General features: G+C 35.2%; 1 non-coding gene across 1 annotated transcript; it reads left to right on the forward strand.

Moving 5' to 3' along the window:
* Window positions 1–22,667: 22,667 nt before the first annotated feature.
* On the forward strand, window positions 22,668–22,773 carry LOC132682536 (U6 spliceosomal RNA). Its single transcript, XR_009611722.1, has one exon. It is a non-coding gene; the product is annotated as a U6 spliceosomal RNA (small nuclear RNA).
* The last annotated feature ends 679 nt before the right edge of the window (window positions 22,774–23,452 follow it).

The raw sequence follows: 23,452 nt of genomic DNA on the forward strand, positions 1-23,452 counted from the left end.
TGATCTGAAAAAGAATATAGGAAATAAATATTGAAATTCAATAAATGTTGCTTTAAAATAATATTTTAGCATAAACACTCTGATATTTAAGTGCCTGAGATTTACATAAAAATAGAATCAAGTAAAATATACAAATATTCAAGGATGGGAGGCCAAATATGTGAGACAGATAGCATCTGACAACTAATTGGAAGAAATGTTATGTTTCCTTTAGATGTTCTCATTTATAGAGCTGAAAATTTTCAAGTGTTTAAAATAGTTTATGGTCAACCTTTCAAAATGTCATCATGGAAGTTCCAGAAGATTCTCAATTGACATAATCCAACATCTTAAAATACAATAGAACAACCACAACTAAAATCGCTGCTGGCATGACAAAATCTTTCTTCGGTGTCTGGAGTGTTCAGTTTGTGTCTCTGGTTTTTAAAGTGCCTTTAGATTTCCTTGGCTTCTATGCTGAGAAGCACAGAAGAAGCTCCAGGGTGCATTCTCAATGTATCTGTCCTAGACAACTGTCTTATTTAATTGGCTGATCTATTGTTCCCTGCTCATGTTACTATCGTTCATGTCCTGTCTCTCTGTGTATTTTTAAACTTTGCCGTTTTAATTTACTTGTTATGCACATGCATGACACATCCCAGATAAACAAAAATGGTTTTAGGTTTCCATTACTTTTTAAGCATCTAAGACCAAACTTGAGAACATATACTCTGCCGCATATGTCTTGCTTGTGTGTCTTACAAAATTTATAAGCTGTGTTTTATTCTCCACATCAGTTTAAGTGTCAGGAATGATATATGTAGTAATTTGTAGAGTAGTAGACCAAACATTGATGAGCTGACAGGTGTTAGATATGTGCTATCTTTTTAAAGATGCTGTATTGCATCTGATTAAATTCACATTTCTGCTTTAGCAGGGTATATGTCTGTACATACAGGAGTGAAAAAAAATGATGTAATGAGAATCTTAAGTCTGTGTTTCCTGAGGGTGTCATTGAAGAGATGGAGTAAGATTGGTTTTAAAAAATAAGTCATAAAAATCTGGGCCTATAATCAGCACTGCTGTAGTTACGAAGTTTAATGCTGGGATATATGAATCAGAACACAGCATATATATTTTTTCCCTGCTTCCAATCAAAATCACTGGTATAGTATTTACTGCAAAAATTCTCTGTGAATAAAACAGGATGCGGAAGGTACTCAGAGCAACTTTAATTTATGACGGAACGGTGCTCTCTCTGAAACCTTCAGCTGGTACACTCTTAGCACAGAACCCCATCTACCTTTCCAAGTAATGGGATGAATAACAAACTACTTGTTAGAGTATATGAAATGTTCCTCCCCGCCCCGAACTCCAGATTTCAGGAACTTCTCACTGCTTGTCGTGCTGAGAACTTCACGCCTTGTACTTGAGAAGAGAATTGTAATCTGCTCACTAATATCTCCCAGACTGATGCATTCAACCCTGCAGTTATTTAGTGTTGATATGGTTATTGATTCCCCAAATGGTCAGACTGAACACGATAATGGGAGTTAGGATTATTAATTTGGCATGAACAAAGAACAATTTTTTTAAAATGTATATGAAACACAAACTTTTTGATATTTACTTCATTCAGTTAGGTATAGATTCCTTACTGACCAATTGCAATCAATATATTTCTTTTCTATTATATGATGTTATTAGTTATTTATTGATTTTTAAAGATTTAAGCTTTGTTATTATGGACTTATTTAGTTTACAGGTTGATGGGTTTTCACAAGTTTTATTTTAAAATTGGTAGAAAGCATAAAATATACCTTAATTGGCCTCTTAATTAACTATATATATGTATATACATACATATAAATATATATATATATATATATATATATATATATATAGTTAGTTAGTTAGTTAGCTAGCTAGTTAGTTTGAAAAACAAAGGCAAAGTGCATATCATTTTTTATTCCTTCACAGACTGCTTCCAACCAGAGGCCAACAAATCATGGCCTGTGAGCCAATTGTACCCCACTGCCCATTTGTATATGAGCTAGAATGGTTTTTACAGTTTTAAATGGGTAAATAAATTAAAAAAAAAGATTTTGTTTCACATTTTAGAACGATCTAGGATTCAAATATCAGTGCCCATAAATAAAGCTTCATTGGAACAGAACCATATCTACTCTTTTACATACTGTCTATGGCTGCTTTCAAGCTACAATTGCAGAGTAATTGCATCAGAGATCAGAATGTGCCTTCATATGCTTTACTCTTGCTCTCTAACTTATGTGTTTTAACTCTTATGTAGATGCCTTTACATTCCACATCCACTGACCCCATGTATTTTTGATCTCCTTTTGGTCTTTGAGCATAACTGAACACTCAAGAATCCTTTCCACTGGAGACATGAATGCATTCTTTTCTCTCCCAAAATGGTCATCTCGACTTTGCTGTTTTCTGCTGGCCACACCCTTACTGCCTCCCGTCTGACACCTACCTACTTCAGCCCAACTATATTCATTGATTTTATTCATCTTAATTATTATTATCTTATTTTAAATTTCATCTGTAAAACATTATAGATATTTATTTTCTATCTTGTTAGTTAAGTACATGTATAATATCCTTGGCATTGCCTTTTGGTCCACAAGCTCACACTATTGACTATCTGGTCCTTTATCAAATTAGCTGAGCTCTGGTTCTAGACCATAAGCTCCATGAAGGCAGGAAGATCTTTTTTTGTTCCTTATTTTTGTTCCATAGCATAAGAACACACAACAGATGCCAGTTTGTACTCAGTGAATGTCATTAGGTAAATACATGGTAGAAAGACTTTGTTTCCCAGTACTTTGGTTCAAATGTTTAATAACCAGATTGGCCCTCATTCTTCTTTACCTCTTTATCATTTATTTGTCCAAGTAACAACCAACAAACCTTTTTCATACACCATTCTCAACTAATTTCAATTGACAGTTATTTCATTAATAAACATCAATTTTGTTAAACATTAATTTGACATTCAGTTACATAATCTGTTTCTATATCATCATTCAAAAGTGTGTTTAAAAGAACCTGGAGTTCATGGCACTCAGAAAAGTCAAGAATGCATTTATTAATTTTAGTACCAATTAAGTAAATAAACTAACTACTGGCACTTGTTTGTTTAAATATCCTTAAGTAAATACATCAGATTCAAATTTTTGGCATATAATATTTATTAATAATGATTACAAGTTAGAGGAAGAGTTACAAGAAATTAGAAACACTACAAGTAGAGAATAAAAAGGATTTGTACAAATCTTTCTTTAAAGATTATTTTTATACTAAGTGGTCATAGACTCAGGCATCTATAAAATTTCCAGTAGATACAAATAATGTGAGAGCATAATTTTTGAAAATTAATTATATGAAATTATGAAGATGCATTTCAATGTCATAGAAATCCAAAGTGAATCTGAGATTTCTGTGCATGACAATACGTTTTTCTTAATACAAAACTGCATAACTACAAAATGCTTTCTCCTTTGCAAAATGACTAACAAGTGTAGTATATTCAGTCCCTTATTTTTTATTCCTCCTCAATAAAAGATATTAAACAGCATTTTTGTTCAAAATCTTGCTTTAAATACGTAAAAGTTTCAATACATTTCACATTTTAGCTGTTTGGGAAATAGAATCGAATTACCTGCTTTCCATCTCCCCACAAAAAGAAAAGAAAGATTTTGGACAAAAGTTCTCTAAAAAAGCATTTTTATTTTATTTTATTTTATTTTATTTTATTTTATTTATTTTATTTAAGTTTATTTTATTTAAGTTTATATATTTTGAAAGAGAGAGACAGAGGAGAACACGAGCAGGGGAGGGACAGAAAAAGAGGGAAAGAGAGAGAATCCTAGGCAGGCTCCACACTGTCAGTGCAGAACCCGACATGGGGCTTGAACTCACAAACTGCTAGATCATGACCTGAGTCGAAATCAAGACTGGTGCTTAACCAGCTAAGCAACCCATTCGCCCCTAAAAAAGCATTTTTAAAGTAAAATATATTCAACTGCAATTGGTATAAGCATGTTTTTAAAGTAATACATATGCAGATATAAATGAGGTATGTGGGGCCATACTGCTTAAACTATACATTATTAAATACAGTGCTTATAATCAAAATCTAGTCTTAGAACTACACTCCAAATTGTAAAAGACAATTGTGAACATACATTTGTATATACCTTCTTTTGGGTGATTTTTAGTTTCAAATAACTTTAAGCTTATCAATAGTCTAATTCATTTATTAATGAAATTGATAAGCTGATAATAAAATATATATAAAAACACAAAGGATCTCAGATACACAAAACAAGTCTGAAAAAGAAAAACATTAGAGGATTATACTACCTGGTTTCAAGACTTAGTATAAACCCACAGTTATCAAACACATAGAATGATAGAACAGAGCGGAGGGTCGAAATGGACCTACACTTTTATGGTCAATTGATACTTGGCATAGATGAAAAGGTAACTCACTGCAGAAGGAATAATGTCTTCAAGAAATAATGCTGAAACAATTAGGAAAAATGTGAATCTCTAACTTTACTTCAAACTCTACAAGAAAGTGACCTAGAAAAGGATCATATGTGGATGGATCATATATCTATACATATATAAAAACTATATAACTTCTTAGAGAAAGCATAGTAAAACATCCTTATGACCTTTGGAAAATAATTTGTCAGTTTCTAATAACATGAGAAATAAATTTGACAGATGACCCAGCAATTCTACTCCTATGTATTTATTGAAGAAAAAGCAGGTGTATGTTCACGTAGAGACTTCTGCAAAGGATGCTCATAGTTATTTCTTCCAGAACCAAAACTGGAAACAAGCCAAATGTCAATTAACAAATGAATGGATAACTAAATTATGGTATATTCATGCAGTGCAATACCTCTCAGCAATGTCAGATACACAAAAAACAAACCAAACCAAAAAAATGGATGACTGTTAAAAGCATTCTGAGAAGCGATAAAAGCCAGGCATGAAAGACTTTGTTTTGTATAACTGCATTTATATAATATTTTAGAGTTAAATGGATGCATTTTTATATATAAATTACATCTTGGTAACCAAGTTTACTTAAATATTAAAAAATCGTTGCTGGTGTATGTTTTACTTAAACTTCCACTGCATATTACTATATTCTTAAATATTTTAGCTTTTGACCCATATATGCTAACTAAATTAATTGTGGATAGACAAGCACAAGTAATAAGCCAAAGCTCAAAACTAGGATCACACTGTCTATAAGATGGAGGTTTCCATTGACTAGTGTATTCTGGGTTTTAATGTCTAGACTTACTAATATTATCCTAAATATCTAGACTTACTAATATTATCCGAAATGTTAACATGAGGTTTCTGCAGCAGAGCAGATTATTATGATTTACGTAAAGTGATCACCACAGCGGCACCCCGTTGCCCCAATTCTAGCCCCTGGTCTAACGTGATGAGACCCAGATGTCATCGTACACATAACTGAGTCTACTGCAGGTGAGGAGCCCACAGAAAATGAAGCCGGGTGGTTATGTGGAAAACAGATAGCTGTTTCTTCTCCTCTCCAGGGTAGGAGATCTTTCACTCCCAAGAGCAATTTCTCCTGGGAAATACCAAGGAGAAAGGTCCAGACCCTTTTCTCTTTAAAATGTAAATAAATTCCTCCTACAGGAAGTGAAACCCTTTTCGGTTTTACAACTCAGGAATGTTTTCAACAGTTCCAGGTCTTATTCCTCCTTGAAATGTAATCACATACCTTCAAGGGAGGTAAATCTCTCTGCAGCTCACACTAGCTACAGTCATAATTTAACTTCCAGGCTCAACTTTTAACCCAGGTCCCAAATTTTAATAAAATTTGCTCAGAAAGCTCCAACTGAACAAAAACAGTATTTTTGCTACAGTTCAACACCTATGATCCCTCTTAATTAAATATTCTCCTAAATAGTACTAATTCAGACATATTACCATGTTATGTTGTATGAAATAAACTTATTTATCTACACCATTTCATTGTACATTCAGTTTCTTTGCTTCTAATTTGTTGCAATTTTAAACAATATATAAGAATTATAAATAAATTGCATTTTAGGTATTTCCCCAGCATACATTCATAGTAGTGAAATTGCAGGATTGTAAATTATTTGTTTAATTAAATTTAGTCAGGTGGAATTGTTTTGTCAAAAAAATTAAATTATAAAAACGTCCTCCAAAAAAATGGCAGCAATTTATAACAACAAAAGGGCAATATTAGAACCTTAGAATATTAATTTCAACTGAATGCGTATTGCAATTATTTTTATATTTTCAATTTGCTTTAATTTTGGCTTATTGAGTGCTTTGGTCTACAGATATTTTGAATTATATATTATAAATTATGCCATTTTTCATCATTTGTATCCTTTTTGTTTATATTTTAAAGTCCCAGGGTGCCTGGGTGGCTCAGTGGATTGAGCATCCAACTTCAGCTCGGGTCATGATTTCATGGTTTGTGAGTTCTAGCCCCACGTCGGGCTCTGTGCTGACAACTTGAAGCCTGGAGCCTGCTTCGGATTCTGTGTCTCCTTCTCTCTCTGCCCATCCCCCACTTGTGCTCTGTCTCTGTTTCTCAAAAATAAATAAATAAATGTAAAAAAAAGTAGAAGAAAATATATATTTTTTAAAGTGTCATGAAAAGACATCCAGAAAAAAAATGACATTTTCAGGACTCCTGTTCACTCAGTCAGTTAAGTGTCCAACTCTTGGTTACAGCTCAGGTCATGAACTCAAGATTGTGGGATCCAGCCCCGAGTTGAGCTCCACCTATCAGTGTTATGCCTGCTTGGGATTCTCTCTCTGCCCTGCCCCCCACTCTGTGCACTTGAGTTGTTTTCCCTTTCTCTAAGTGAATAAACTTAAAAAAAAAAAAAACTTTGTTAAAAAAATGACATTCTCTTCTGGTTATCTTATAGTGTTGTTTATAATATATGATTACTTAATACATTTTATAATATCAAAAATATCAAAAACAGAATAAGAACCTAACAATAAAACTCTGTATTTATGCACAGATCCTGTTTGACTAAAGATGATGAACCAAAATGGCTTTATGCTCACTGTTTTCAATTCAGTAAAAATTCAAGCCATATAGTATATAGTAATTTGCATACTGTAATAACTTATACTGTATTGTATGCAGTAATTTGAATAAATTAAGTAAATATTCTACAAAATAATTTAAATATAATAATTTAAATGAAGTAAAATTAAACTAAATTAAAAATGGAGTGACAAGAAGAAACGTGATCAGTATCCAGATAAAAGAAGAGAAGGAGAACCAAAACACCAAGAAATAAGCTTGGGACAATGGGTCTGAGCACCAAGGCCCCAGGGGGTCCACGTTTCTATAAGGGGCTTCAACTCTTACTGATGCAAGAAAGGGAAATGGGAAGAGGTGACAGATGTGGAAGGAATGTCAGGTAAATCCTCAGCCTCTTATCTGAGGCCCAGTACATGGAAGAAGATCAGCATTTCATATAGTTTGTACCCAAACAAAAGGTCCCCTTCTGTGGGAAAGGCTGCTTGACTCAGAGGAGCAACCCATTGAACCCTGACTCTGCGATACAGTCAGCCAATGGTCATCTTCAGAAAAGATAAACAAGATAATACCAGGAACACAAAATATGCACAAGAGACATTTATGTGGCTTTAGAGGGAGATCATGTCCATGCCGAGCAATAGGAAGTATTTTCACCGGGCGAGAGAGATGAGAGTGAGGATTTGGTTATCCATAGCCACGCTGTGTGAAGAGAAGGAGACAAAACTCCAAGTGTGGGAGAAGAGAAGAGGCAGAGGGTGACTCTATCATTGCTCTAGTGTGGCATGGGATTAACATTTGTTATCATCTATTTCTTTTTAAAAAGTCATCTTTTGTACTGCTTTGTGTTCAGGGAATATTCTGTCACATAAATACATCATTTATTAAAATTAAAATTAAATATAAAATTTAAAATTTTATAATTTATATATAAAATTTAAAATTTTATAATTTATATATAAAATTTATATATATTTATATATATAAATATAAAATTAAATATAAAATTTAAATAAATAAATAAAAATCTTTTTATAGGTGAGAAGATGAGAATGAGGGGGCAGGTGGAGAGAGATAAGAGCAAGTGGGGGAAATGCAGTCATAAAGAAAATGAATTAGGGAAAAGTGAAGTCGGATCTGACTTCATTCTTGATATATTTATAAGTGTCAAGAGTATATATTTCAAGTGACGAAACGAACTACCATAAATGGATCTATACATTTAAACAGTATTTTTGCTACAGAAAAAAAATGGCAGAAGTTGTGATGAGGAAGGCATATGAGAATATAGGAAAAAAATAATACATTTTTTAAAAACATAAGCCATTACCTCTTCTCCTATTTTCATTATTTGCTGTTCTTAACAAGTATCCGCTCTTAACTGTATGTAAAATCTTCAGTGTATTATGAAATTCTATTCTCACTCTTTATATACATTTTGAATATATACACATATACACATTTTATACACATTCTATATCCACTGTATGCATTATATATTTTTGAATGAATATATATGTATATATTTTGAATGAATATATACATACATATATGTTGAATGAATATATATATAAAGATAGAGAGAGTGTATGAGAGACAGCTTAATAACCACTGTGATTATGGCGCACATTACCTTTTCAGCCACACTCCTTTTCCTCACTCACAGCATGAGATTTTTGCTCATATTGAGTTGCTCCGTCTCACACACCAGCACGACTGCATGGAATGTTGGAAGGTCTCACTTCTCATCAGTAGGAAGTTCTGTTATATTGTTTCCTGCTGTGCTTCACTGAGTCCTCCGTACTATTCTTCAAGCTCCTTGCTTGCATCAATCTCCTTTCATCTTTCTGTGGTTTTGTACTATTACCCAGTCTTTCCCCACACTCAAGCCAGCTCCACTATTTCAAGTGTGTCTTTGATAGCAGTGGATTGAGTAAGACAGAAAGCAATCTGGAGGTAGTCCTTCACATTCTTTTATTAGTAAGGAAATTAGCAGTAGTATTACTCTTTCATAAAAACTTTGGGATTTTGATGTATGTCCTCAAGGGAATATAATGAAAGCATGTTGGTTCACAAGCTGTCCCCTCTACACAGAAGGCAAGGGGAGACTGAGAAAAGAGGCAGGTTGGTAGGTGGCAGGTTGAATAAGCAAGGAACTTACTTGTCTTGGACAGCCACAAGATGAGTAGATGTCTGCACCCACCTGCCATGATATAAACAATTATATAGAGGTCCTAACTGGGTTCAGTCACAGTATATTATCCAGATGGTCTCAACAATACATTGCTCTCTCAAGTCTGAATCTTTGAAACAGCTCCCAATGTGGGGAAGGTGAGGAGTGTGTACATTTCAAGCATAGGAAAGAAGGTGAGGTGCCTCCGATTGCAGAGTCCAGTTCTTGGGGCAACTTGTGGTCATGTCTTCTCTGTTACCTCCTCCAACAAAGCAACAGAGATTTGGTCTGCCATTTTATCCATGACCATTTTCAATTATATCAGTTTACTTGTTATTTTTGCTTTGCACTTGGCTCCTTCTTTAAATATTTTTTATGGAGGTTATAATAGAGGATCAAAGTAGGAAAAGAATGAAACTGATGTCTTTCGCTTTTGGATGCTAGGCTTCTGTACTAACTTTGCTTCAACTTTGGTTGCACACTCTTGCTACTTGAGTTGATCTCAATATTTGATCAGCCTGCTCATTATGTATGTGATACGTATATGACTGAGAAAAATGACTGTCTCTATCAAGCAAATGATATTTCATTCATCACTCTCCTTCACAGGATAAATTTGCTAAGATTTTGGGTACTCAGGACTCACTCTATTTGTATTAAATTATTAGCTGTATGATCCTAGATAAATGACTTAATGTCTTATTTTCTCAAATTTACCAAGTTTATAATTTCTAAATAATAGCAATGAAAATAGTACTATCAGCTAATTAATAAGATGAAGATTGGATTAATAATTCACCTTAATAATTTATCTTAAAATTCTGACACATGATTAGTGCTCAAGAAATGCCACATTATTATATTTACTACATCATTTTTCTCTCCTTAAGGTATCACTATGTCCATCCTGTCTTCTAAACTGTATTTTCTATCCTTTCTTCCTCCTGACACTAACATCCTAGCTTTCTACTTCCCTAATAAGCAAACATCCTGAACTAAAATTCTACATTCTACCTTTTAAACTCTGAATATTCCACATACACAATTTCAAGGTGGTTTCAACACATGTAACTCTCTTGAAAATTTATCTGTGACTTTCTAAGTTCCAATGAAATTTGACAAAATCTTTGATATGTTTGATAAGGTATTTTACCTAACACTTACAGAAACATGGGACCACTGACTTAACCTAAAGCCAGATAAAAGTGCATGATGGGAGGGCAAGCTGGAAGGTTGACTTCCTTTCAGAAATGGAGATGGTTGAGCTCCCCTGCCTATGAAGTGAAATGTCATATAAGATTTCACTTGAAAAACCGTAACATGTACTGCCTATCTGAGGATGTTCACATAAAGAGGAAACTCTTCCACCTCCTAAAAAACAAAATAAAATGCAAAACCACAACAACAATAACAAAAATCAATCCTGGAGGGAAGTAAGAAAACCACATGGGTCGATCTGTTGGGTTGATGTTTGAATCTGTGCTGTCTTCCATGTTACCACAGGGCTGGAATCTTGAGTTACAAATAAAGTAATTTCTTCAGGATTTCAGAGCATATGATCAGCATGGAGACAATGTCGAAAACCACTAAACATGACATGTGGGAAGAGACAGAGGTGGCCAAAGAAGAACTCAAGGCAAGATAAGCTTACCAAATGAAAAAAATATATAGAGAGAAAGAAAAAAATAAAAATTCAATAAAATGTAAATTAAAAAATTAAATAAATTCATCTTCAGATGGGTTTAGTGCAGATGAAATGAAAAAATTAAAATAAAGTAATAATTTACAAAATGAGTATAAAATAATTGCATGTATAATATTTGCAAATATAAAGGGAGAAGCAATGATCTATTTCCAAATTATGGATTTTTTAAATGTTTATTTATTTTGGGGAGAGAGTGAAAGCCAGAGAGGGTTAGAGAGAGAGACACAGACTCGGAAGCAGGCTGGAGCCTGATAGGTGTCTCAAACTCCTGAACCATGAGATCATGAACTGAGCTGAAGCCGTAGGCTTAACCTACTGAACCACCCAGGTGCTCCCCCCAAATTATGTTTTTTTTTAAAGAAAATATAAAAACTTTGTATTCCTGACTACATACACTATGGATTTCAAGTTCCAGTGTCAGATGCATGGCAAGAGCCTTAAAAACAGCCTTTATCTCCTTTCTAATGGTTCTGATTTTCTGATTGAACATGAACTGACAGACAATAGTCTACTAAAAATGTTTCCAGAAAACAGAACCTTAATGGATATATTCTGTGAATTGATTCTTAGTTATCTGGAGTTGTTTTTCTAATCTGATTAGATTTAAAGGTGTTATTGACCCTGTTCCTAGTAATAACGGGGCATGCAGTGGCATAAATATATTTATGGAGATAATCATATAGTAATCAACTGGCAATGTATTTGTTTCCCCTGCCTACAATGTTGGGATCTGGTAATGTAGAGTTCTTAATTCCAAATCAGGGATACTTCTGCCACAGCGCACAAACAATGGTTTCATTCATTGGAGAAGTTGAGACTGCCACACAAACACTTTGGGTTTCCCACGTCAATGAATCAACTGACAAAGAAGGGGGGTATTGTACGGGTGATTGATTTTGATAACTGAGGCAGACTTGGGGATGCTACAATGGAGAAGGAGAAGTGAGGAATATGTCCGAAATATAGGAAATCTTCTAGGCATGTTATTTAGTACTTCCATGTCTTATGATTGAAGTCAGTAGCAAACTAAAATGACCCAAGTGTGGTTTCAGGCTGCAAGGATTAAGTTTGGGTCATTCCAGCTGGCAAAAAACCACAACCTGCTGAAGTGCTTTCTAAGAGCAAAGACATATAGAATGGATAGGGAGAGAAGGTAATTATAAATATCAGCTATAACTAAGAGAAGAGGGGTAGAAACAAAAACTACAATAGTTATCGGCAGTTCTTTCTTATTTTCATACGAATAGATATGTTTGTGTATGTGTGTGCCATGGCTTTGTTAAATTAACATTCAAGTAAAGCCTCCAGGTGTTGGATGGTGAACCAAGGTTTAATAAAAGACCACAAGAGAAATTGAAATGGAGAGATTTGTTCCACATAGGTCCTAGAGGAAGTACACGGGACGCCTTGAGGGGCCATAAGGGGAGGTCAAGGCAGGGTGCAGGCAGAGCAAGAGAGCTTGAGTCAAATGCCTTTATTAAGGTTTATGGTTAGAGTGCTTTGGGATTCCCAGGCTAAGACCAGATTGGTCAATTGAAACAAACAAACAAACAAACAAAAAATAGTGGCATTTTGGCAATCTCCAAGGGCTCTTATCTAAGGGGCCATGGGAGGTGGAAGAGACTGTTTATCACAACAGCTGTTGGGAAAGTCATTTCAGGACTTATATTTGCTTGTGAGTCTGCAGGCTGCCACCTAGAATATGTGCTTGCGTGATGGACTAGAGTTAGTCTGAGGCCTCCACGAGTTGCTTGGCCAAACAAAATGGATACTGAGGCAGCAATACCATGATGTAGCTTAGCTAAATTCCCCACAGTATGTATATATATAAGAATCTCCCCCTTAACCTTACCTTATCAATAATGATAAAGTATGTTAATAGTAGTTAACTTTACATCTCAGTATTCACGTCGTAAGCAGGATAGTGAGACCCAGGTAGAAAAATAATGAACATCAACTAAAGGTAGAATATAGTTTTAGTATATTTTGTAGGGGAAACAGCAAGCTTGTTTTCAGTAGCACTTAAGACAGTTGTATCAGGGCCGGTGGAATGTGACTCCATTAGTGCTTTATTTGGAAGCTATATATGGTTTTACAAATCCTGTTTGGGTGCTGGGTTTATGAGTTGTACCACCATGGCTTTATGATACAAACGCATGACTCTGCTAAATCGTGCTTCCTAAAATTTTCTCGCTCAGATATTCTGGTTAGGGTAGGCCATGAGATATGTTGTGTGTGATCTGGAAGGTGAACCCGAAGGAGCCTCCACATCCTTTCCTAGCAGAAGGCTGGTGAAGAAGTGCAGATGCTATTTCAGCTCACACATGTTGGTACTTATTTGCTGGCTCATCTCATTGGCATGGGACAGCCGTTCACCAGAAGCTGTTGCACCTTCCCCAACTGTGGAGTTAGATACATATTTAGGTTCCTGACGAAGTTTGCCAAGTTTCCTGCAGGAAACCAACATTGTCAAATTGGGAGGTGGTGAAAGACGAACAGTTTCCACTTATCGTCTGTGTGTTGCAATGGATCTTACCCTCCTTTACATCTACGTTCTCTTCTTGACTGCTTCAAATCAAAAGGCAAAGACAGAGTTTCTTTTCATTCATCTCCCACAGTAACATAGAAATTTCTATAACAGAGCAGATGAAGTCTGCCTCCCTGATTGAACCTCAATTCATACACAGGTTTACCACCTAATAAATTTTATTATAAAACTTCTATATTTAAAAAAAATGATTTGCTGGGATATGAGCAGACATTGGAACATAGTAGAAAATTTAGATATGGACTCTTTCATACAGAAATTTAACATGGGTGAAAAGTGGCATCTCAAATTTGTGGCAAAATGATGAATTAAAAATATATGATGTAGAGCTAACCGGATAATTATTTGGGAAAAAAGATAAAATTTGATGTACATGTCACACTGTATACAAAACTAAATCTCAAATAGATCAGGAATCTCAATTCTGAAAAAGGAATTATGCAAATACTAAAAATTAAGAACATACAATCACAAAACAGGTGATTTCTATCATAATATTCCAGGACCAAGAAACACCTTCCTAACTCTGCACTAAAAAATCTAGCCTCTATGAAAGACTGCACAAATAAATTCAACTACTTATTGTCTGTATGGATGTAATTATAATTTCTCATACATAAAATGATTAATGTGATTATGACTAATACACACCATATTATAAATATGAAATACATTATTTTCTGTGAAATGTATATGGGCATATATCACGGCCAGAGAAAGAGTGGAAAAATCTGTTACTATTGCTATGATTGCCATTATTATTTGTGGTTAGTAATAACAACACTAATTTTAATAATTCTAATAAATTTTTTAATAAATTCAATAAATTTTAATAAAATTCACATTAGTAGTAGTACCAGTACAGTATTATATTACATTATTGCAGGTTTAAGACAATTTTAGTCTTCAGAGAACTAAGGACTGAGACCGTGAATATGTGCATGAAAAAAAGTATGGCTTAAAAATGACTGTGAAATATATGAACACTTCTGGGTTGATATATGACTGCTATCTGATTAGCAGATGTGGCTGGCCTGTCACATAAAATTCAGAAGATTTGAAAGAAACTGTGATAACATTTTGAAAGACACATTGAGTAATTTTTATGAAAAGTAGTTAATTAAAGTCACTCCTAATGGAAAACCCAAAATTTTAAAAACATTATTAAAATTCTCTAGTAATAGCTCAAACCCTAATTAAAACACTTTTGTATTTAACTCTATTAACTGTTTAAAAGAAGCCAAGCATTATTTTCCTCTTCTAATTACAAAAGTTTCATATACCCGTAACAAAGCAAGTTAATATGATTTACTGCTCTTTTTTCTAATCTAATGATAGGCTTACAAATTTTAAATCATTGTATGTTCCTTAACAATCTTTAATGAAGATATGGGGTGCCTGGGTGGCTCAGTCGGTTAAGTGTCTGACTTCCACACAGGTCATAGCTTTCACTGTCCGTGGGTTCGAGCCCCGCGTCAGGCTCTGTGCTGACAGCTCAGAGCCTGGAGCCTGCTTCGGGTTCTGTGTCTCCCTCTCTCTCTGCTCTTCCTCTGCTCATGCTATGTCTCTCTCAAAAATGAAAAAAACTATTAAAAAAGAAAAAAAAACAAAACAATCTTTAATGAAGATATATTGTTGCTAATCTCACATGGAACTGTCTTCCATATCATAAAACTGCACTAAACATGAATACATGAGGCTCTGTGATTAAAGATGCTTGTACAGCTGCAGTTTGTTTTTCCTAAACAGACTGTTATCACCAGAAAAAAAAGAAACATCCTTTATTTAATAAAATAATTATAAATTAGGTAAAATTTAGTCATGAGGAGTAAAGAATCAACTTGAATCAAGATCAAAGTCTGGATAAACACATATTCTGCTGCATGGAAATAAAGAACAGAACTGCATTTGTGACCATTTTAATTTTGCTAAAATGTTTTGGATCTTTATGTTTCATATTTCTAAAAAAAGGAAAGCACATAATGTACTAGAGTATGCACTATTATTAGTGTTTGCTCTTTGGTGATATAATTTCTACCAACTATCAAACATTTCTGTGGAGAGTAGTGTGTTAAACCATTATGAACATCAATATCTTATTTGAATTAAGGAATCAGTGTGACTCACTAGGTAGAATATGATGGGCAGTGTGGTAGAGGGTAATCTAAATTATTTTCTAGTCATAGGACATGGTTCTGGTGGCAACTAGAATGCCTTTATTACTTCTGAATATTTTGAAACGTGACTGAGGTTGAATCTGTTCATTTGCAAAAGTGACATAACGTCATTCTATTACTTAAATATTATGGAGTATGATTAGATACAGATATATGTCAAAAACACGATATAGATCATAGAGTAACTGCCCAATATTTCCTATTACTAGTACAATGTTACTCCTAACAGCTGTTAATTATATATTTAAAATTCCAGATCCTAGGGGCGCCTGGGTGGCTCAGTCATTTAAGTGTCTGACTTTGGCTCAGGTCTGAATTCGAGCCCTGTATCAGGCTCTGTGCTGACAGCTCAGAGCCTGGAACCTGCTTCAGATTCTGTGTTTCACCCTCTCTTTGTCCCTCCCATGCTCATGTTCTCTCTCTCTCTCTCTCTCTCTGTCTCTCGATAATAAATAAATGTTAAAAAATTCTTAAAAAAAATAAAATTCCAGATCCTAGGTTGCACCTCCACTGAATATGTACTTATGACTCCAATTCTTATTAGAATAAGGTTGACGTCTTTCATGTCCCTTGTAACCAATTTTAAACACTTAGAAACTAAGTTAAAGTAACTGTTTCTTTGATGAATTTATTGAAAATGTATAATATTTATAACCTTTAAAAAATATCTGTGAGCCAAATCTTAAAAACATCTGCCTCTAGTGTATCTTAGGTTCACGTTGATTTGTTATCAGCGTAGAAATCAATCCAGATTGATTGTTCTTTCAGTTCTATTCCAGGAAGCCATATTTATTACCTGTTCACTTAATTTCCAAGTGCTTGTTTGAAATGATCTGGTTAGCCAGGGAGATAGTCCTCCTAGAGGTATTCTTTCCTGACCTTTTGAATACTACTTCAGGAAACATGGAAATATATCAGCATTCACTTTTACACTCACTTATTTTGCATCACTACCACCATATGAGCAATGCACTATGTTTCTCCATTTTTCATTGAAAATAAAAACAGAGAGAAGGTCAGAAAATTATCCTATATTGCCCACTAGTAGGTAGCGGAGTGGCCTTGCAAGCAGTCAGATTCAAGTGATTACAATGTATATTGCTATACCGTAATACTTTTTCAATCTATGGGCAGATAGAGTTGAGTTGAGAAAAATATTGTAAACATTATTTTTCTCAGTACACACACATGCACACACATGCACGCACACACACGTGTGTGCAAATATACACATCTTTAAACTAAATAGGAAGATACTGTAAACCATCCAGTTAGACAAGCTGTCGACTTGCCATACAATATGGAGCCCATATGACTTTCAATTTAGCATGGATACACCAGGATTCTGTTTGAATTCCATAATGAATAAGTTAATAAATAGGTTTTATTGCAGGAAGGAGACACTTACATGAACCAAAAGTCAGCAAGAAAGAGAAGGCATGGATGCCTGTAATCTGCCCACCACACTACAGAAAAGCACAGAAGTAGGCAGACTTTTAAGATAAACCCAGATTCCTGGCATGTCTGTGTTCACACCCTGTACAATCCCCTCCACTTCAGTTTGGGTGCAGCCTGTGATTATAATAAAATGTTACGCCAGTGATAAGGTTCTATGTTCTGTGAAAAACATGACAGGATTTTTAGATGCAATTAAGGTCCTCACTTAGTTGATTTTGAATTAATCAAAAGGCAGTCTGGGGTGGACCTGACTTAATTAGGTGAAAGCCTTTTTAAAGAGGCTCTGAAGAAGCAAACAGCATGCTCGTTTAAACTGCCTATGGAGAGGCCCATTCTTTAGGAGTTGAGTCACAAGGAAATGAATTGTGCAAACAACCTGAGACAGACTAGAAGTGGATTTTTCCATGAGTAAGCCTCCAAGTGAGAATGTAGCCCCGTGGACATCTTGCTAGGAGACTTGGAAGATCTTGAGCAGAAAACACAGCGAAGCAGTGTCTAGTCTTCGGACAAATAAAACTATAACATCACGCATGGATGCTGTTTTAAGACATTAGGTCTCTGACTCTGTGCAGCAGAGAAAACCAATACTACGATGGTGCATTCAGGTGTTTGTTGGGCTAGTAGAGGTTTGAATTTCTGTACTGGGCCCCTTTCCTCTTTGTGTCTCCTTTCAACAGGATAAGCCTTGTCTGTGGGAAGGTCCAGGCTGCTTGGTTGTGGAGAATTGGTGTGCCAGCTATTTATGATACCAACCTGGCAAAGTGAGTTACCCTGTGCCTGGGGACCTTGTGTTATAATTCCACACATTTCCATTTTTTCATATTTAATGTGTCTCATGAGTGATAAGAGTGGTTCAATATAAAAAGTGGTATAGTTAGTGCATTTCTGAATATTTTCAAAGGGTCCTTAAAATATTCTTATTTTACTATCTCTTTTCCAGATGCACATCTCATTCCCCACACAATTTGATTTACTTTTTCTATCCCATATTAAGCAGAAGCTATATGAATGAAGATTTATACATAATTATCTAAAGTAAGAAACAGAAAGCTTTGCTGATTTATGCCTCCAGATGTTTTATGTCAGACGAAAACCATTATATAATGCCTTGCTAAATATAGCACACCCATGTGATTATCATCACTTCTCTTGGAAAATATTTCCTTCAGTGTTAAAAATATAAACAAACCAGAAAACTAAAACATCTGTGAGTCATGATTTCAATGTATAAACCTTAAAGTAGAAATAGTAAGTCACCTATTTCATTTATATAACATAAAAACAACTATAATTTAATTACATACAGTAAATATAATTTACACAAGTTATTTCAACTTACATTATTTTATCATATTTCATGTCTGTGTTTCAAATATTTTTTATTTTAGATTTATAGCTTTTCTTTTCTTCTAATGTTCTCCCCATATATCCTAGATAATTTTTATTGTTTTTTATCATGTCTAATGTGCCTGCAAAAGCATTTTCTTCTGTTGGTTTATTTTAGGAGACATAAAATCTGTATTATACTGTCTTCTAAGTTAAAGGTCTAAAGATTTTTAAGGAAACAGCAATTGTGCAATTATAATTTTAGGGAAATAGAGAAAATTATTACTAAATTGATGAAGATATTTAGTGAGATATTTAGTTAGATATTTAGTTATTTCCCAAAGTCATGTTAACGTGAGTTATTCATTACCAGTATTTGCAGAACTGGTAGTTTTTGAGGGCAGTCTTTCAGAATTGTTCTGAATCCAGGAGGAACATTTTTTCTGTTTTTCTCCCTGGTTCTCCCTACTAAAGTAGTGGGTCTCATTTTGCTTTGCTAACATGGAGCTACCAGCCTCTTAATTGCTTGCCACCAAATTGTCCACGATTCTGAGAGCATCGAGTATAACCCCCCGCTAAACACTGTGCCCTATAAAGTCAGGGCACTTGGGGAGAGCTTCAGATATCTCTGTGGTTGTGACCTGTCTTTCCTCTGGGAAAAAAATCTCTGAGTACCTACTCCAGAGTTGGGTGCTGGGACAAGGGTCCTCTCCTGTCAGAGTGATGCCCTTGCCCTGTGAGCAATGAGTTGGTCAGGAGCAGTAGTCTCTGTTCAAAGCTTGCTTCTCTAGGTGTGGAAACTCCATTCTACAAGTAAGCTGAAAGGAGGGTGACTGGGGTCTCTGTTTTCTTGGATTTCTATGTCTCCTGTACAGGTTTTATCCTATGAGTGAAGGCTGCATGGAGGGAATCTCCGAAACACAAAGTTGGGAGATTAAAAATACTATCTCCTGCCTCCCCTGGAAGACACTGCAGCCCTAGACTGAAATCTGTGGGAAAAGATCTTGGTTACCTACTTAGAATGTAGTTTCCATCTTGTTGGTGGGAGTGGGGTGGGGGCATGGCTCAAATGCCATAGTCTCAGTTATATGAGATTAGATTTTCTTCAATATATGCTTCTTCATTTGTTGTATGCCCTTTGGCCAATTATCAGAGACTTTAAATGATTCCTTTGCCTGTTTATTTATTTATGTATTTTTCCAATTTTCACCTGTTACAGTTATTTCACTAGGGCCAGGGTCCACAGAGCTCTCCTAAGGCATAATTCCAGAAGTGATCTATCCCAAAGATATTTTGAAAACATATTTTAAGTAAGCTTCAGAACTGAGGTAAAATAAAGGAGACAGGAGACATACTGTTGCCAGAGGAAAGAGCCTAAGAAAAGTTTCAAATGAGATTGAAAATACAGGACACATTTAAGGAATAACAAATTGTCCACCTTTGTAGAAATGTTAGAAATGTAGAACAGTATTGAAAGAAGAGAAGGGGAAGACTGTTGGGATCACAGTTTCTGATGATGAATGTAGAAGGAGGTATATCTAATTTTGTAGACAATGTAGTGGGATCAATCACTTCAGTATAGTAGGTTAATATTTTTCTGGGCAAGATATTGATAGCTCCCTTAAAAAATAGAAGAATGGATAAGCACTTTATTATAATTAAATATTAAAATATATACACATATATATTAATATATGCTTCTGAATTCTATGAATACACAATTGCTACAAGAAATCACCTTCTTAAAATTAGGTTGAGAATTTCAGTGTTATTTAAACCTTGACAAGAAGAAGGTTATAAAATTAAATCTCAAAGACAGCTCATTTTCATGATGTGGATTACATTTACTAATGAACAATATTCTTTAAAATTGCTTTTTCTCATTCACAGGTCTCATTCAACACATGGGTGTAGTGCATGGTGGTGGAGTCACTGGAGAGAAGCACCACTCGGGGTACTCAATCTAGGAGTAGAAAAGCCCACTTCTTGGGATGCCTGGGTGGTTCAATCGGTGAAGCATCAGACTCCAAATTTCATTTTTTTAATATGAAATTTATTGTCAAATTGGTTTCCATAAAACACCCAGTGCTCATCCCAACAGGTGCCCTCCTCAATACCTACCACCCACCCTCCCCTCCATCCCACCCCCCATCAACCCTCAGTTTATTCTCAGTTTTTTAAGAGTCTCTTATGGTTTGGCTCCCTCCCTTTCTAACTTTTTTTTCCCCCTTCCCCTCCTCCATGGTCTTCTGGTAAGTTTCTCAGGATCCACATAAGGGCGAAAACATATGGTATCTGTCTTTCTATGTATGACTTATTTCACTTAGCATAACACTCTCCAGTTCCAACCATGTTGCTACAAAAGGCCATGTTTCATTCTTTCTCATTGCCAAGTAGTATTCCATTGTATATATAAACCACAACTTCTTTATCCATTTGTCAACTGATGGACATTTAGACTCTTTCCATAATTTGGCTATTGTTGAAAGTGCTTCTATAAACATTGGGGTACAAGTGCCCCTATGCATCAGTACTCCTATATCCCTTGGGTAAATTCCTAGCAGTGTTATTGCTGGGTCATAGGGTAGATCTATTTTTAATTTTTTGAGGAACCTCCACACTGTTTTCCAGAGCGGCCACACCAGTTTGCATTTCCACCAACAATGCAAGAGGGTTCCCGTTTCTCCACATTCTCTCCAGCATCTATAGTCTCCTGATTTGTTCATTTTAGCTTCTCCAACTAGCGTGAGGTGATATCTCAATGCGGTTTTGATTTGTATTTCCCTGATGAGGAGTGATGTTGAGCATGTTTTCATGTGCCTGTTGGCCATCTGGATGTCTTCTTTAGAGAAGTGTCTCTTCATGTCTTCTGCACATTTCTTCACTTGATTATTTGTTTTTTGGGTGTGGAATTTGGTGAGTTCTTTATAGATTTTGAATGCAGACTCCTAATTTCAGATCAGGTCATGATCTCACGGTTTGTGAGATCAAGCCAAGTCCCGTGTTGGGCTCTGTGCTGATAGCATGGATACTGCTTGGGGTTCTCTCTCCCTCCCTCTTTCTCTGCTCCTCCCCTGCTTTGACACTATTTCCTTCACTCAAAATAAATAAATAAATAAGCAAACAAACATAAAAAAGAAAAGCCCACTTCTCCTTTTATCAATCTATTCAACTCAGTGTTTTCCATTCTCATTAGAGAAGCCTGTAATGAATAAAAATCCAAATAGGACTATAAGAGTGGACGTCTTCCCTATGCCATAGCCTCTGAGTCTGTGGTATTAAATGAGGAGCTTCAGAGGATACATGTCCAGTATTCAGAAAATAAAGGAATAAAACATTCTCATGAATGACTTTTTTCCAGAGAAAAAAATATTATTAACCATTGATATACCTAAATATATGCAACACACAGTTAAATTTTAACACTATGGTTGAGAGTGATGCACCTGTTCTCAGAAATAATTATTTAATATTTTCCCACCCTTTTGACATGACCTTCTTGTGTGAGTAGTGATGACATTTCCCCTGACAAAGATTTAATGACTTCATATGGGAACATAAGAAAAAAAGGACAAATAAAATGCCAGACTGTTTGCTGTGCTGTCACTGTTTTCTTTCCTTAATGTGGTTGCTGACAGCCAAAATTGAAAACAATCTGAGTTTCCTTGGCACCTCATGCTCACTAGATACTGCATGTCAGAGGCAGAGATCTTGTGACAGGTGAGGAGATCATGTCAAGGAAAATAGAAGCGTACAAAAAACATTGGAGGCCAAAACCACTTGTTCATTGCCAGGAAAACTGAGAAAACATGCCCAGGATTATTCCTTTCCCCTCCGAGATGCAACATGCTCTAAGAATCTCTCCAAACAGCTGCTACATCACGTAGGAGGAAAGAACTTTCAAAGCATGAGAGGATTTGTATTTCTAATATAAGGAAGTGCTGAGGAGTTACTTCAATGTAAATTGACTGCAAAAAAAAAAAAAAAAAATAGCCATAGGGAGATCGTTGCAACAAGAGTGATTCTAGATATGTGTTAGCCAGAAGGACACCTTGATAGAACAAGAATGAATCTAGATGTATGAAGATGTGTGACTAGGTGTATGATCTTTCATTGTTGTTTACTTGGACTGCACATTATAATGCATAATTTAAATAATGCTTATTTAAAAACCAATTACAGTGCTCACTTTGGTAGCACATATACTAAAATTGGAATGATATACACAAGATTAGCAGGATCCCTTGTGAGGATGACACCCAAATTTGTGAAGCGTTCCATATTTTTAGAGCATAATGCTAAGCAGAGTTAGTCAGTCAGAGAAGGACAAATGCCATATGATTTCACTCAGATGTAGAATTTAGGAAGCACAACAAATGAGCAAAGGGCAGGGGCATGGGGAAAGAGAAAGAGACAGACAAACCAAGAAACAGACTTTTAACTATTGAGAACAAACCGATGACTACCAGAGGGGATGGGGGGAAGGGTGAAATAAGTGATGAGGATTAAAGAGCACACTTATCATGATGAGCTCTGAGTAATACATAGAATTGTTGAGTCACTGTATTGTATATCTGAAAATAATATAACACTGTATGTTAACTATACTGAAATTTGAATAAAAAGAAGGTTAGTGGGATCTGATTATTTGCCTGCAAACTGGGGAGATGGAAAGTCTCGGTAGGGACACAGGAAAACTTGTCCACTAACATATTTTGTGAGGCCTAGACTGATAGGAGGTCGATTCAGATATAAACATACCTTCAAACAAAGTGATAAAACGAAGATAGAAAAGGGCAGAATTTGAAGAATGTAACATAAGTTACAATGAAAAGAATTCCACCATGTGCCTGAATTTACTTAGGATAAAAGATGCAATTGTTTTGGGTTTGTTTGTTTGTTTGTTTGTATTTTGTGTTTTCGTTTTTTTCTTGGTTAGGGAAAATAAGAACTAACTTACTGGAGA

The sequence above is a fragment of the Panthera onca genome, chromosome A1 (genome assembly GCF_046562875.1).
Source record: "Panthera onca isolate mPanOnc1 chromosome A1, mPanOnc1 haplotype 2, whole genome shotgun sequence".
Taxonomy (NCBI): Eukaryota; Metazoa; Chordata; class Mammalia; order Carnivora; family Felidae; genus Panthera; species Panthera onca.